Source organism: Malaclemys terrapin, chromosome 5 (genome assembly GCF_027887155.1).
Source record: "Malaclemys terrapin pileata isolate rMalTer1 chromosome 5, rMalTer1.hap1, whole genome shotgun sequence".
Taxonomy (NCBI): domain Eukaryota; kingdom Metazoa; phylum Chordata; order Testudines; family Emydidae; genus Malaclemys; species Malaclemys terrapin.
Window position 1 is genome coordinate 60,826,156 of NC_071509.1, and position 17,662 is coordinate 60,843,817.

Consider the following 17,662-nt stretch of genomic DNA (forward strand, 5'->3'; position numbering starts at 1 on the left):
ACTAATGATTTGAGATTTAAAAAATCCCTCTAAACAAGAAAGTGACTACAATACTCACATTTGATTATAAGTAGAATAAATGCCAATCACAGTAAACAAAGCTAAAAGGACTGAAGCACAGGATATTTCCTGAGTATTAATGAACATCTAGAGGTAGATGACCCAGTGCTTTAAAGCATTAATTATTCTTTTTAGGCATTCGTTATTCTTCTAGCACTGTTTGTGCTGGAGTTATCAGTCTTAAATTGGTGAATTTGTAAGTGCTTTGACCCTGTCACAGAATTCAGACTTTGGGAGAGAAAATTATTAGGAGAAAAATTCTAATACTAGGAATTGGAAATAGAAAACAAACAAGATGTACCATTGCAGGAGATTTTACTGATATAAGCACAACAAATGTTTAAAAGAAAACAGATGATTAACACAAAGAAATGTAACTAGGTATTACAGTACAGCCTGTATAGTGCAGTTTTGTATTGGTTTTAATTTTCAACAAGTAGGATTGGATATGTTAGTTTAACCTTATCCTGTTATACTTGGATAAGTATTGTAAAATTCTAGCCTTAAAGATTAATTGCAAAGCAAAAATGAACATCAAGTTAAATTCAAAATGCCTACTTTAAATAGTCTGTAGGGAGTTATTCATTGTAGAACTAGGTTTTAATTAAACTTTTGAAAAATTTCCTTCATCATTAAAATCCTTCTTTGGTTCTTCCTAGCTCACTCAAGATATTCCAGAATGCAACGGTGATGCACATCTCAAAAACCAAAGCTCAATTTTGGCGGTTTAGATGGGGTCACAAACTCAGCCTGCAAAAACAGAGGATATAGGTCACTAGTGAGGAAGCCAGGACGGAGGTATTGCTATACAATACTTAACACAGGGAATGTGATTTCTGAGCACTTGGGTTTGGTGAGGTTATCCTTCCAAATGCCAGTGTGCAAGCAACCCATCTGATTCAGCTGCATTACAGCTCCCTCTTAGCTTTTTAGCAGACTGATGTCACCTGCTGCTGCATTCTCCAGTTGAAAAATTCAGCTCTTCTTAGTTTAGTATTTGAAAAAAAACAAAAACAACTAAACCCATAAACTTTTCATGCCTCTCCTCCCTCCACAGGGGAATCCACAGTAGCATTGTAAATGGGTATGCTTTTCAGAGTTATGAAGGAGTGGAAAGAAGTTTCTGTAGGTGGCTGCCTGGCTAACTTCCTATTGAAATAATTACTTTAATGCTGCTGTGTTTTTATTTAATTATTAATTATGTATTAGGACACCCACTGAGCACTGAATTTTAATTATTTTAAAATCTAAATAAAATAAAATTATAGAAAGATAGTCTCGCTCCATAGTTTAAACTACTTTCAGGGTTCCATTATAAACCAGATTTTCACTCACTTCCAACTGCTTGAGATAGAAAAGTTTAGTACTCTATAGCAGACTTTCTTGTTATGTTTAAACCATACTTTATTAATTATTGTTATAAGACTCTAAAAATAGCTTTTTTGAGACATTTCATCTAATTTAAGAGTTGCTGTGTCCCTGCAATATAAAAATTGCATGCTTCGTACAATACTTAGCATTTTTATTCATCAATGTATGGTTCTCCAATTCACAGATGCAAACATTTTTATGACCAAAAAATTTGCTCTGAAATATTTAGATGCGAGCACTGTTGAAAGGTGGGGTGGGGAGGGGGGAATTATAGGTAAGAACTTCTAGCCGGACAAACTTTCTACATGAGCAGGCTATATGTCAAACTTTTAATAAACGCTTTTCTCTGCTTGCATTAACATTTTAAATGTTGGTACTTGCTACAGAATGTTTGGCTCTCCTTCACAGTTACAGGTGTGTAAAATTTCAGAGGTCAGAATTTGAGTATTTTATCTTTTCAGATGAGATAAACTTGGGGAAAAAAACTTGACATATCAGCAACTCCGGCAGTTTAAATAGGTTTTTTTTTTTGCAAGTATCTCTTTAAATGTGCAGGCGATTTTAGTTTTAGTTTTTGTTTGTTTGTTTACACTGCTATATGTCATATCTGTGTTATTTAAATGATTTGTCTGAGCTACTTGTTGCAGAAAAAATTTTCTGCATGAGAGGATTTTTGTTTTAAAAAACCTTATGTAAACAAGTGGACTCATTCAAACATTTCACAGAAAATTTGATTTGGTGCATGATCCTCATTTTTTTCTGCCAGACAAAAACAAGTCTGGGATCTTTGTCTTGCAGTCCCTTCCAGCAGACCCAGTCCATGAGATGCTTCTAAGACAATTATGGTTTTTTAAGAAGTTCAGCACTCAGTCCATGTGCTTCTAAACTTAAGGTTTCCTGATCAGTGTTGAGCTTGGAAACCCCATATACTCTGGATGCTCCTGGAAAGGATTCTATACTCAGGGCCTCTGAATTAATTTTGCATGGGAATGGCTAAGAGGAAAGGCAAGTTACCTAGCATATCAAGAAGTTTATAGTTTGGGTGATTAATTTAACGCTACAATATTCACTGAACGATTAAACAATACAGGATTACTGCGATAAGCCCTGGCCTCCTTATCCAGGTGAGGCCAACTCCCAAGCTTCCTTATCCAGGTGAGGCTAACACCTCAACATTCACACCAATGGGGAGGATTTATAAGGGAGGTCCTCGCACACCCCCCTTCCGGCAAAGAGCACCAGCCCATCCTTTAAAGGAACGGGGTAGGATACCCTATTGCCTCCGGTACAGTGGGCGATTTCCAGGGACTTCCCCTCTCTCTGAGCAAGGGGAGGGAGCCCACAGCTCCAAGAGGAAGATCTGGGGTAAGGTTTTGGTCGTAGGTCAGCCACACAAAGGGTTAGGAAAGGCATGGTCCCCGCACACCCCTCCTCTGGCAGAGAGCACCGGCCCATCTTCAAGAGAACGGGATGGGATACTCTACTGCCCAGGAGTATGTGGGCAGTTTCCCAGGGCCTCCTTGCTGTCTGAGCAAGGAGGGGCGTAATTCGGCACTTCACGGAAAGGCAAGGATAGGGACCCCTTACAACCCACAGTCACCCAGCACACCTAATTCAGGATATCTGTTACAGCATCTCTCACCATTGTCAGCCTATTGCTGGTGGGAGCCCTGCCACCCCCCTCGGCCGCTCTGGGATTCCTTGGATTTCCTGCCCCAACACACCGTGGGATCCACTTTTCCCAGGGTCACCCAGCAGCCGGTCAATCGTCCTCCGGGGGGACCAGTCCCCGAAGGCCAAGCCACATGAAGATAACTAACACAAAACAAACAAAACCCAACACAAACAAGTTACCAAATGGACACACACAAAATGAACAGGCATCAGGCAAATGAGTCTAGCCTCAAAAGGTTCAGATCACAGCGCGCCCTTACCTGAACTCAGAGCCTATGGGCAGCTCCCTACCGAAGCCCAAATAGAGACATGTGTCTCTTACCTGGTGCCTGGGATTGGTGTGGAAGCTGTCCACAGTCCTCCGGTCCGGTGGGACGTCGAGTGATCCCGGACGAGCCCCCAAATTGTCATGGAAAAAGTCACCCACACATTGATTTTAGTTCACAGACTCAAGCCTGAGGCCAGTTCATTGCAATACCTACCAACGCATTGGGGTAGCAGTCCGAAAACTACCACATCTAGCACAGCACGCAGGCCGCTTTTATTCCTTCAAACCGCAAGCACAGTACAAATATAATTATTATTATACGTCATTTGCGTGAAATAAGAGTTGGGGTCTGTCCCTTTTTCCCCCAATACCTCCCTTATCAATTTACGAGAATTGGGTGCATATTGAGTGGAGGGCTTCTTGGTGGTTTCCGATATGGGCAGTGCTTGGCATTCATTCGGGGTATATTCTCGGCAGGGTGCATAGTACCTTCCGGGGTGTTATGGTCAGTGGTTAACAGGACGCTCAAAGAAGGTATCTAATTGGCTAGTTTTGCATTTAGCTAGAAATTCGGGGAGGTGACAGAGCACCCAGAAAAGAACCATGATTGGCTACCTTGCATTTAGCTGGAATCATGGGGCGGGGGGGAGATTGGGGGGGGGAGGTCACAGATTACCCAAAGGAGAAGCTGCATTTAGTCAGTTTGCATTCAGCTAAAGTTACCTATTGCTTCACACAAGCGGTTATTATATTTCATCAGTCATGAACATATTTCATTAGTGCTGCTGCTGAGGCTTTTTATTCTTTCCCTTCTTGGCCCCCTCTCCCTCCTCTGGTCATGACCCTTGACCGAGTTTGGCAGGAGGCTGTGTTACTTAGCCTAGTTCCGGCTTGTGGCCTGCAGGGCGGGCCTATATGACGAGTCTTCGCCAATGTTCTGATCGGTGCAAGGGAGGCCAGCCAGGCCTATTCTCCCGCAGTTATGTCCTTCAATCAGGTGCCTACGTACAGATTAGGAACCTAACTTTAGACATGGGTTAGCCATAAGTTTTTATACACTGAAATTAAATCAGCACAAGGAATTTCACACTCCGAAAACCTTATATTAAGCCACTTGTGAATCCAGTACTGTTCTGAATTGGCTAGTATGCATGTGTATCATTACTCGCTACCTAGGTGGAATTATAACTGCTTGACTGTACGTTCCATATATTGCACTTAATCAGTCCCTTAATTTAAATTCTTTAATTTTTCCTGTCTGATCTTCATACTGCCTCTCTGCCCTTTACATTTCTTATTTGCACTGTAGTCTGTGTTCTAATCCATTTGTGGTGTTAGGCAAGGTCTCTGTTTTTAGCAAACATTGCTGGAAGTAAGAAAATTATATCCTTCTCACTTAACCATGAAGATTTTAATCTACTACTTTAAAAATGTATTTCCCCCTCATGTGCACACAAATCTGCCCCTCTAATACAATGTTTTTATAGCAAATAGCCTACAGGCGCTCTGTTTTTCTAAATTTTTTGACTTTGCCCTTCTGCCTGCTGCTAAATATTTTCCTCAGAGTTTTGAAGTCTGCCCTTTTAAAGTTCATTGTCATTGTGTTACTCTTAGAGGAGTCACTCTCTTATTATGATATTAAACCTAATTGTGCAGTGATTACTATTGCCCAATGGTATGCATACATTTACTGCTTATGTTAACTCCAGCTTATACATTCACAATGGCACTGGATTTCTGACAATATCTCAAATTCCATGCCCTGATTAGTGTTGCTTTTTCAGAATAAGGGCCATTCTGTGCATTGCAACAGAATTCAACACACACAGGTCTGAAAAAGTCCCAAAATTCCAAAAGGATGCAGCCTGCTTTTACAAGCCAGTATTTCATAAAATATCACAGGGAGTACAGATTGCAACCAAGAGAGTCAGAGTATGGTATATGCTACTACATCTCAAAGTCTGAATTATTCCTTCATAAACATTGCCCAACTCCTGCTCATCCCCAGGAATCAGGTTATTATTTGAGTTACAGAATCCCCACAAGGCCCCAACTGAGATCAAGATCATAGAATTGTAGGACAGGAAGGCACCTCAAGAGGTCTTGTAGTCCAGTCCTCAACACTAATGGCAGGACTAAGTATGATCTAGACTATCCCTGACAGATGTTTACCACAACTGCTCTTAATCTCCAAAGATGGAGATTTCACAACCTACCTGGGAAATTTATTCCAGTACTTAACCATCCTGATAGTTAGGAAGTTTTTCCTAATATATCCAACCTTAACCTTCTTTGCTGCAATTTAAGCCCACTGCTTCTTGTCCTGTCCTCAGAAATTAAATAGAACAATTTTTCTCCCTCCCCCTCATAACAACCTTTTATGTACTTGAAAACTATCATCATGTTCCCTCTCAGTCTTCTCTTCTCCAGACTAAACAAACCCAATTTTTTCAATCTTCCCTCATAGGTCATGTCTTCTAGACCTTTAATCATTTTTGTTGCTCTTCTCTGGACTTTCTCCAAGTTTTCCACATCTTTCCTGAAATGTGATGTCCAGAACTGGACATAATACTCCAGCTGAGGCCTAATCAGCACAGAGTAGAGGGGAAGAATTACTTCTTGTGTCTTGCTTACAACACTCCTAACACTCTGCTAATACATCCCAGAATGATGTTTGCCCCTTTTTTTTTTTTTTTTTTTTTTTTTAAAAAGAAAAACCACACAACATTACACTGTTGACTAATATTTTGCTTGTGATGCACTGTGACCCACAGATCCCTTTCTCTAGTATTCCTTCCTAGGCAGTTCTTTCCCATTTTGTATGTGCTACTGATTGTTCCTTCTTATGTGGAGTACTTTGCATTTGTCCTTATTGAATTTCATCCTATTTACTTCAGATAATTTCTCTTGTTTGTCCAGAGCATTTTGAATTTGAGTAATGGCCCTACCCCGTCCTTGGTCTTCCTCGTGCTTCTAATGTATTTGTAGAATATTTTCTTGTTACCCTTTATGTCTAGCTAGTTTAACATTGTTTTGTTCTTTCTAATTTTGTTCTTACATACTTATGTTGTTTATATTCATCCTTTGTAATTTAACCTTATTTCCACTTTTTGTAGGACTCTTTTTTTGAGCTTCAGATAATTGAAGATCTCCTGGTTAAGCCAGGGTGGTTTCTTGCCATACTTCTTATCTTTCTGATTGTGCTAGGGGTTGTCCATGTGCATAGCAAGCTAGATTCTTATTTTAGGTACAGCCCTCCGCAAAGGGTGATACATAAGCTGCAACTTCCAAGGAATATCCCCAGGAGGCCTTGTGACTCTGAGACACCCTTTGAATCACAGTGTCACAAAGAGGGAGAGTAGTAATTTGCTTACCCTTCCTAGCATTGGGTCAGCTACTCTACACAGTAAGTAGAGGGGTTTGGATGGTTCAGGCGCTGCCCATTCTTCACCCATCTGCTCCTGGGAGAACATAAGCAGGCAACTAGCTGTACTTATTTCTACATGCCCAGGCCCAATGTTTAAGTAGCCCATGTAGATCTCTAACTCCCTTGCACAGGTGATCAGTTCAAGTCAGTCTAGCCTAGTGAGAGAGATACTTCTTCCTCCAAAAAGCAACAGAGGGTCCTGTGGCACCTTTAAAAATAACAGAAGTATTGGGAGCATAAGCTTTCGTGGGTAAGAACCTCACTTCTTCAGATGCAAGTAATGGAAATCTCCAGAGGCAAGTATAAATCAGTAACTTACAATCTAAATAGACAAAGGCGAGAGAAAGGGAGTTTCACGATCTCCATTTTACAGATGGGGAAGTGAGTCAAAGATTAAGTGACTTGTCCAAGGTCTCAGAGAAGACAGCTAGGAACTGAACCCAGATTTCCTGAGTCCCACTTCCTGTGCCTTACCTCAACACCATCCATCTTTCCAATGGTGCACTAATTCTTACTTATACAGAGAGACTCCTACAGCTGCCATGCTCAAGATCTTCTTTTACTCACCACTACAATAAACACCACACAGCTATCTAGAAGCTCCCCTGCCTCACATAATTCCAAAGATTAGGAAATGGAAGCTTTACTATATTTTACAAATGTTATCCTCATCATCTAATCAATCCAATTAATAATAAAAATAGGAAGATTTACAATAACCAGATGTACTACCGTACTATACATTGACATTTTTCTCCATGGCACTCTGAGCTGTCCATGAACATTTCATCATAAGTGATTGTGAATAACTACAATGTAGAGTATACCACTGGCAGACCAAAACATCTCATAATATTGTAAATGCAGCAGCAAGCTTCATGAAATGTACAATCAGTATCAGACTATTTATATCTTAATTTGGATTGATTTCAATTACAACACAGAACACAAAGTGTACAGTGCTAACTTTATATTTATTTTTATTATAAATATTTGCACTGTAAAAAGATTTTTTCTTCAATTCCCCTATTGCAAGTAAAGTAGTGCAATCTCTATCATGAAAGTTGAATTTACAAATGTAGAATTATGTAAAAAAAGCCTGCATAAAAGGGTGTCATAAGGAGGAGGGAGAGAACTTGTTCACCTTAGCCTCTAAGGATAGAACCAGAAACAATGGGTTTAAACTGCAGCAAGGGAGGTCGAGTGCCCAATGCCAGGTGCTTCAGAGGGAACAAACAGAATAGGCAATCATTGAGTGATCCATCCCGTCATCCATTCCCAGCTTCTACCACTCAGAGGCTAACCTGCTGGCTATCCATTTCATTGAGTGATCCCTGGGGTTCTTGTGTCTTGTGCCATTCATGGTTTTATAGACCTGTAATATATTCCCCCATAGTTGTCTCTTTTCCAAGCTGAAATGTTGCAGTCCTTTTAATCTCTCCTCATATGGAAACTGTTCAATTCTCTAATAATTTTTGTTGCTCTTCTCTGTACCTTTTCCAATTCTAATATATCTTTTTTGAGATGGGCAACAAGAACTGCATACCGTATTCAAGGTATAGGCAAACCATGGATTTATATGGTGGCATTATGATATTTTCTGTCTTATTATCTATCCCCATCCTAATGGTTCCTAACATTGTTAGCTTTTGCGACAGCTGCTGCACATTGAGTTGATGTTTTTAAGAGAACTATCCTCAGAGACTCTAAGATCTTTTTCTTGAATGGTAGCAGCTAGTTTAGCTCCCATCATTTTGTATGATAATGTATAGATGGCATTATGCAAAGTAATGCACATTGGAAAACATTTATCAACACTGAATTTCATCTGCCATTTTTGTTGCCCAGTCACACAGTTGTGTGAGATCCCTTTAATTCTTTGCGGTCTGCTTTGGACTTAACTATCTTGAGTAAGACACACTAGTTTTATAACAATTTTTATATTTCTTTGATATCAGTAGAGTTAACTTTTATTTAAGGTGTGACTGCAGCAAGTGTAGACATACCCAAGCTAGCTTTGTCTACATAGCTCAAACAACATGTCCTGTACCACCCCATCCAGGATCCTGGGCATTTATTTGAGCAACTTGCCTGAGGTGCAGCTTTACTGCTATTATTACTCAAGGTAGGTTGGGTATGACTACAGGTGCTGCAGACACACACACACACACACCCCCATTGCAGTGTAGACATACCCTTACAATTGTGTGCGAGTGAGAGGAGAATCAGGTTCAAAGTTATTTCTAATGCCATTAAGTCTTCTTGGTTTTCATAAGTAATTCTTCTACTGAAGCCTGATTGCTGACATTTGGTCCCCAATATCCAATTCCTGAGCTTACAGTTATTTTTTAACTATACTGCAGCAAATTAATTTAATACCTATTACAAAAATACACTGTCTTCTTATCGCACAATACTGCTGTATTCTGCATCATAAAGACATTTTTGGATAAATTCCAGAGTAAAAGACTACAGATTAATTAATGTTTGCACAGCACTTTGCAGATATAAAACACGAGTGCTAAGTATTACTGACAATAATGGTGTTACTAAGTTATTTAACATCTAAGACTCTACCCGTGGATTGTTTACAGTATTAGTTTCAGTATTTTATTCATTTACTTTTACATGAATAGCTTGATTTGTATATGATTTCCATGTTATTTATCCAGAAATATTACAAATTTCTCAGTTCACTGAATTATATTCTATTCAGTTCAATGAATTATATTCATACATCTCATCAATCACCACCATACACTATTAGAATGTACTTAAAATAAACATATACCTCTTCAGAAATAAGACTTGAAAAGGTGTGTGTTAATGCTAGAGTCAAACGTCAAAGAACGTATGTATTTTAAATACTATCTTTGTAGTCACAATCTAATTTAATTGGTCTTAATTAATTAACATCTATACTTTTGACCAAACCTGGTCTCAATCAAGTCAAATTGGAAATTTGCCATTTACTTCAATAGTACAAGGCTGTTGTTCTTAGAGTAAAATTGACTAATACTGAGGAACTAGTGAGGTTCTTGGGCACTTAACCCCCTTCTTGCCTGTGAATTTGGTGGTAGTAAGAGTTGCCGAAACATACCTAAACAGTTTGACATATAAACACAAATCTCACACCCATGTTCAACGTTGCTCACTAAGGCATTATCTGAAAAGCAGAGGGGATAGCCCGCTAATCTAGATGACAGCCTCTCACAATACAGCTGGCATTACTACCCAAGGCTGCATTTGAGCTATTTTTGAGAGGATAATAGCTATGCTCATCTAAACAGTCATTTATTAGTTTGAGAAAAATATTTTGGGAAATGCTTTTTAGGAATTTGGATAGAACAGGTGTAAAAGCACAAGGCCTTTGTTATTTTAGATTGCTCTGTTTTCCAGTTATTGCCCCAAGTTCTTATTAAATGCCATAGTGTCTTTCAACATGCAAGGAACAGTTTAAACTATTAAATAATTTTAATATCTTTTGCATGCTCTACATTTTGGTTCTCCATAACTATTGGCAGAAGGTGCACAGGCAGGTTGTGCATGCTTAGAAAGAGGCTGCTTTTCAAAAAAAAAAAAATCAGGCTTATAATGCTCATAGATTCTGAGGGCACGGCTATACTAGAAGTGCTACATTGGGGCAGCTGCGCCACTGTAGCGCATCTGGGGAAGAGGCTCCATGCCAATGGGAGAATACTCTCCCTTCGGCATAATTATTCCAGCTCCACGAGAGGTGGAAGCTCCGCCAACACAGCACCGGTGTGGACAGCATGTAGGTCACTGTAACTTGCGTCGCTCAGGGAATGTCTTTTTTCACAACCCTGAGTGACGTAAGCTAGATCAACTTAAGCAATAGTTTAGACCTATCCTTATATGTTGAAGATGCTCATCTAGACCCTCTGCTAAGTTATCAACAGGCAAACTTTCAAAAGTGGCATCTTATTTTGAAAGCCTCCATTTGTGTGTGGCCAACTTGAGACACTTTAGGAAGGAGGGTTTACAGAGCACCTGCAGCATCCATTGACTTCAGTTGGAATTTTGAGTACTCAGCACCTTTGAAAATTAGGCCCAAGCTGTCTCAAGTCTGATACCCAAAAACAGAGGCACCCTAAATTAGAAGGTATTGAAAAAGTGTTGATCTAAATACTTAGTTTAAGTATGAAAGGCACTTCAACAACTGTGTTCGTTTTGCTGATGAAACAATGAGATGGACTGTTATGACTACAACGTCCAGGACAATGCTTCCCAAATGGTATCACAATCAGCAAAGAAATTAAAATTAGCATTGACACTGTAGACTGATGAAATGATTCAGCAGAAATCAAACAGCAATAATAAGTAGAGCTGGTTGGATAATTTTCCAGTGAAATATTTTTTCCATCATAAAATGTCAATTTGTTGAAACCAAAATTATTTGGTGAATCTCTTAATTTCCATTTTTTTTCAGGTTATATTTTAATTGTTAAAACATACTGTTGCCATTTTTCCCCCAACAAAAAGTTTTGTTTTTCAGTTTGAAATGATTTTTCATTTTAGTTAATTTATATTATGTAAAATGTTTAAACAAAATTTAAAAGCTCAAAAGCAAAACAAAAAATGTGGCTCAGTCCAAAACATGTTTTGGATTATCAGTTCAAGAAAATTTTCAAGATATTGACTTTTTATCCCAATTTCAGATGTAGAAAGCCTTTTGAAATCTCAAGCTGTCATGGAATGAGAAAACCTTTTCCTGTGCAGCTCTTATAATCACCAAAGATCCTTCAACAGATAAGAGGTGTGTGTGAAATTCTTTAGCCACATATATAAAAATAAGTTCAATAAGCAAAACCAACATAGCAAAAAAAAAAAAAAAAAAAAAAAAATTCCTAGCCTGAAGATTCACCCAGACCTCAGAACCTGTGAATGAAGACCTGCCTTCCTAGTAACTTTCTTCCTTTGCTGTTTTACCAGCAGCAATTCCTATAACCTCTCCCCTGAACAACTGTGCAAAGAGAAAATGAAGCAGCATTTAACCCCTTGGGAAAGTCTCTCTCCATGCTGGAACAGATAGGTAAACAATAATTAAGAACTGAAACACCTAGCAAGTAGGACCAATAATTTCAAACCTGTGTGCCTAAAAATGGCACAACCTCAGTCCCTATTGAGGTCATAGCCCATAGTAAGGGCAGAATGAAGCTTTCAGGCATATAGAGACACCATGCTCATTGTTATACCACTTTGTGGGATGCAGCTGGCTCAAACATTGATAGCAGGGAGAGAGGGCAAAGCCATGGCTCCTGGTTACTATGTGTGCTTCCAGGATAGTAGCAATAGAGCAGGCCTTGCCTTCCCAAATGCAAGGACTGCAATTCTGTCTGTCCCTTTTGCAGCTAGAGTAAGGTGGGTAGAGGAGGGTCTTTGTGCCCTCTCCCTACAGATACTGTGCACTTGTACAAGGGCCAGATAGACTGGCCTTCTGTTTTTTGAGTATGTGTATTATGATCCAAATCTTCTCTTCAGCATCCAGCCTGAGTAACTGGGCAAAGGGCTGAGTAGCTCCATACCACAGCACTTTTTATCAACTGCCTGGGCAATCAGATCAAGCTGCATCTGCTCAGACATCTGTTAATATCTTGTTTAATCTGACCATACCCAGAGTCTTACTACAGGTTTACACAGTCATCTGTTTTGCCAACACCATGGATATAAAAACCAAGAGTCAGGTCACAAAAAATCATAGAATCGGAAGTAACCTTAAGAAGTCATCTAGTCTAGTCCCCTGCACTGATGGCAGGACTAAGTATTAACTAGACCATCCCTGAGAAATGTTTGTCCAACCTGCTCTTAAATATCTCCAATGATGGAGATTCCACAAGCTCCCTAGGAAATTTATTCCAGTGCTTACAGTTAGGAAGTTTTTCCTACTGTCCAGCTAAACCTCCTTTGATGCCATTTAAGCCCGTTGTTTCTCCCACCTCCTTGTAACAACTTTTTACATACTTGAAAACTGTTATGTCCCCTCTTAGTTTTCTCTTTTCCAGACTAAAACAAACCCAATTTTTTCAATCTTCCCTCACAGGTCATGTTTTCTAGACCTTTAGTCATTTTTGTTGCTCTTCTCTGGACTCTCCCCAATTTGTCCACATCTTTCCTGAAATGTGGCGCCCAGAACTGGACACAATACTCCAGTTGAGGCCTAATTAGTGCAGAGTAGAGTGGAAGAATTACTTCTCACGTCTTGCTTACAACACTCCTGCTAATACATCCCAGAATGATGTTCGCTTTTTTTGTGGCAGCATTACAGTGTTGACTCGTATTTAGTTTGTAGTCCACTATGACCCCTAAATCCCTTTCCGCGGTACTTCCTAGGCAGTCATTTCCCATTTTGCATGTGTGCAACTGATTGTTCCTTCCTAAGTGTAGTACTTTGCATTTGTCCTTATTGAATGTCATCCTGTTTACATCAGACCATTTCTCCAGTTTGTCTAGATCATTTTGAATTTTAAATTTCATTAATTTCATAGCATTGGGTTAAAATAATCAAAATAGAGTTATTTTTAATTGCCTTTTGGTTTCTGAGCCTTTAGACTGTATTTTGTTTACACTTTCAGACTTGTCTCTGCATCCATGAGGGCTAGAAAAAAAATTATATGGAAGATGAGATTCTCCCATAATCAAATGCTTCCAAGAGTTGGAGCTTTAAGAAAAAACAAAATATCACAAGACTCACAATAAAATAGTCTTTCACTGTTGGCAGACATGAGAGTGGGCTAGATGGACCACTGATCTGACCTAGTACGGCCATTCTTATGTTCTTAAAATCAAAAGAGTTGGCAACACCGGGTCACACATGGAAGATAGCCATTGATGGACCTATTAGCCAGGATGGGCAGGAATGGTGTCCCTAGCCTCTGTTTGCCAGAAGCTGGGATTGGGTGACAGGGCATGGATCACTTGATAACCTGTTCTGTTCATTCCCTTTGGGGGACCTGCCATTGGCCACTGTCAGAGGACAGGATACTGGGCTTGATGGCTCTTCGGTCTTACCCAATATGGCTGTTCTTATGTTCACCTATGCTAGCCAATTTTTTCAAGTTAAAAATTGGTTAAAACTGACCCATTACTAAAAACTGTTGTGTTTCAACAAATCAGTGTTTTCCAAGAAAAAAAGTGTTTCATCAGAAAATTCCTGACCAGCTCTATTTATAACACAAGCTCAAATACCTTTTTTCAGCCTAATCTAATGGATCAAAGTGCAGACTCATGTTAAGTTGGAAAAACAAAAAACAAATACCTAACACCTCAGTGGAAAGAGAGTGGTGAAGGTCAATCGTTATTGTATTGTTGCTTTATATGAAGAGCCACCCTCAAAAGCTGTGTAGAATAAACACCTGCAGCCTCAATTCCAGAACACAAGAACTATGCTCTAGTTCATATGTGAAATGCTACAGACTGGATCAATAACTTTTATTGACATAATCAACACTTTAACGTAGAGAAAAGGTTCTAGATATGTTTAGAAAATAAACTCCATTGTAAGGAAATACAGAAAGCTAATTATCATTTATAATCTCCCTTTCCATTCCAACCCAGTGCACCAGTTATCAAGCTACATAACTATGATTTCCTTAGTGGTTTTTTTTAAACTGCTGTACTGATTAACAAAGTGTCAGAAACAGCTAGGAAATGCTATTCCTCGGTTTTTACGATTTTTTGTACTTGAAGCTAGAAAAAAATCAAACAGGAAATACAGCAGAAATCTTTACCACTCAGGTTAATTAAGTATTGGAAGTCGTGGTGGGTTCTCTTATCACTTGCAGTCTTTGCATCAAGACTGAATGTCTTTCCAAAAGATATGCTCAACCAGATATTATTGGGGTTCATAGAAAAATTACTTGTTGAAATTCTATGTAGAACCCTGCCTACTAGTCAGGTTTATTTTGGAAATCTCTCTAGTTTCCTGCCAACTTGCTCACCCCACTCCTCAGCAGCCTGCCTGAAGAAGTGATAGGGAACTGGGAGCCTGGAAGCCTAGCTCCAAACCACTGAGACTCATGGTTCCCAGGGCTTCCAGCATCCCCAGTTCTCGGGCAGCACTTACAGCAAGATCCAGCCCCCAGGCACTTTGGAAGTTCACTTGGGTGGATGTAGAATTGGGGTTACCAGGGACCCCAGCTCCACAAGTAGCTGAGAGGATAGCTCCCTGCTTGGACCATTCCCCATGTGTCCTCCTGGAGGGCTTACAGGTGGCCAGGCTGCATGAGCTCCCCAAGCGCTGTCCGGATAGAGAGGAAGCTGGGCAGCCATTTGATTAAAAACTCAGATTTTCCTCCACACCTATTCCACTACGAAACTAATATTTTTTTCAAAATCTCAGAATTCCTGATGCAATGTAAAATCTCATGACTGCTCAGCTTTGCTGTGAGGTACTGTGTTCTACTGGATTTAAGAGACTTGCATTCAACTCTTAAATATAACATGACTCCAAGTTTGAAAATTATATAATAATGGCAGGCCTGCTCACTCAAATGAGAGAACAGGAGTACTTGTGGCACCTTAAAGACTAACAAATGTATTAGAGCATAAGCTTTCGTGGACTACAGCCCACTTCTTCGGATGCATATAGAATGGAACATATATTGAGGAGATATATATACACACACATACAGAGAGCATAAACAGGTGGGAGTTGTCTTACCAACTCTGAGAGGCCAATTAATTAAGAGGAAAAAAAAAACTTTTGAAGTGATAATCAAGCTAGCCCAGTACAGACAGTTAGATAAGAAGTGTGAGAATACTTACAAGGGGAGATAGATTCAATGTTTGTAATGGCTCAGCCATTCCCAGTCCTTATTCACTGCACTGCATTTAGCCGTATGGAATGGAAATCCATCAACCTCATGAAAAAACTCGTACAGATACAGACAGACATCATCTTCCTTTCCAAATGCAAGCAGATGGACATCATACCAAAAGGACTAAAGGTAAAAAATCCATTACAATCTACATATCACACAGACTATGCTGAGAGACTGTGTCACACACTCTCAAAGAAACTGCGAAACCACCTGATCAGCATCCTATACAGCAAACAGGGAAAGATTAAGAATGAGCTCTCAGAACTGGATACTCTCATAAGAAACCAACCTTCCACACAAACTTCCTCATGGATAGACTTTACAAAAACTAGACAAGCCATTTACAAGACAAACTTTGCCTCTCTACAAAGGAAAAAGGACACTAAACTATCTAAACTGCTACATGCCACAAGCAGCCACAACAGTAGTTCCCTTAACCCACCCAGCAATATTGTTAATCTTTCCAGCTATACTCTTAGCCCAGCAGAAGAGTCTGGCCTATCTCGGGGCCTCTCCTTTTGTCCCTCCAGACCCATGAATATGATACAGTTCTGCGGTGACCTAGAATCCTACTTTCGACGTCTCCGACTCAAAGAATATTTCCAACATACCTCTGAACAGCATACTAACCCACAGAATCCTCCCTACCAGCACTACAAAAAAAAGGATTCTGCGTGGACTCCTCCGGACGGTCGAAACAACAGACTGGATTTCTACATAGATTGCTTCCGTCGACGTGCAAAGGCTGAAATTGTGGAAAAGCAACATCACTTGCCACATAACCTCAGCCATGCAGAACACAACGCCATCTACAGCCTCAGAAACAACCCTGACATCATAATCAAAAAGGCTGACAAAGGAGGTGCTGTCGTCATCATGAATAAATTGGAATATGACCAGGAGGCTGCTAGACAGCTCTCTAATACCACATTCTACAGGCCATTATCCTCTGATCCCACTGAGGATTACCTAAAGAAACTACACCATCTGCTAAAAAGACTCCCTGACAAAGCACAGGAACAAATCTGTACAGACACATGCCTAGAACCCCGACCAGGGGTATTCTATTTGCTACCCAAGATCCATAAACCTGGATATCCTGGACGCCCCATCATCTCAGGCATTGGCACCCTAACATCAGGCTTGTCTGGTTATGTAGACTCTCTCCTCAGACCCTACGCTACCAGCACTCCCAGCTATCTTCGAGACACCACTGACTTCCTGAGGAAACTACAATCCATCGGTGATCTTCCAGAAAACACCATCCTGGCCACTATGGGTGTAGAAGCCCTCTACACCAATATTCCACACAAAGATGGACTACAAGCTATCAGGAACAGTATCCCCGATAATGTCACAGCTAACCTGGTGGCTGAACTTTGTGATTTTGTCCTCACCCACAACTATTTCACATTTGGGGACAATATATACCTTCAAGTCAGCGGCACTGCTATGGGTACCCGCATGGCCCCACAATATGCCAACATTTTTATGGCTGACTTAGAACAACGCTTCCTTAGCTCTCGTCCCCTAACGCCCCTACTCTACTTGCGCTACATTGATGACATCTTCATCATCTGGACCCATGGAAAAGAAGCCCTTGAGGAATTTCACCATGATTTCAATAATTTCCATCCCACCATCAACCTCAGCCTAGATCAATCCACACAAGCGGTCCATTTCCTGGACACTACTGTGCTAATAAGCGATGGTCACATAAATACCACCCTATACCGGAAACCTACTGACCGCTACACTTACCTACATGCCTCCAGCTTCCATCCAGGACACACCACACGATCCATTGTCTATAGCCAAGCTCTAAAATATAACCGCATTTGCTCCAATCCCTCGGATAGAGACAAGCACCTACAAGATCTCTATCAAGCATTCTTAAAACTACAATACCCACCTGCTGAAGTGAAAAAACAGATTGACAGAGCCAGACGAGTACCCAGAAGTCACCTCCTACAAGACAGGCCCAACAAAGAAAATAACAGAACACCACTAGCTGTCACCTTC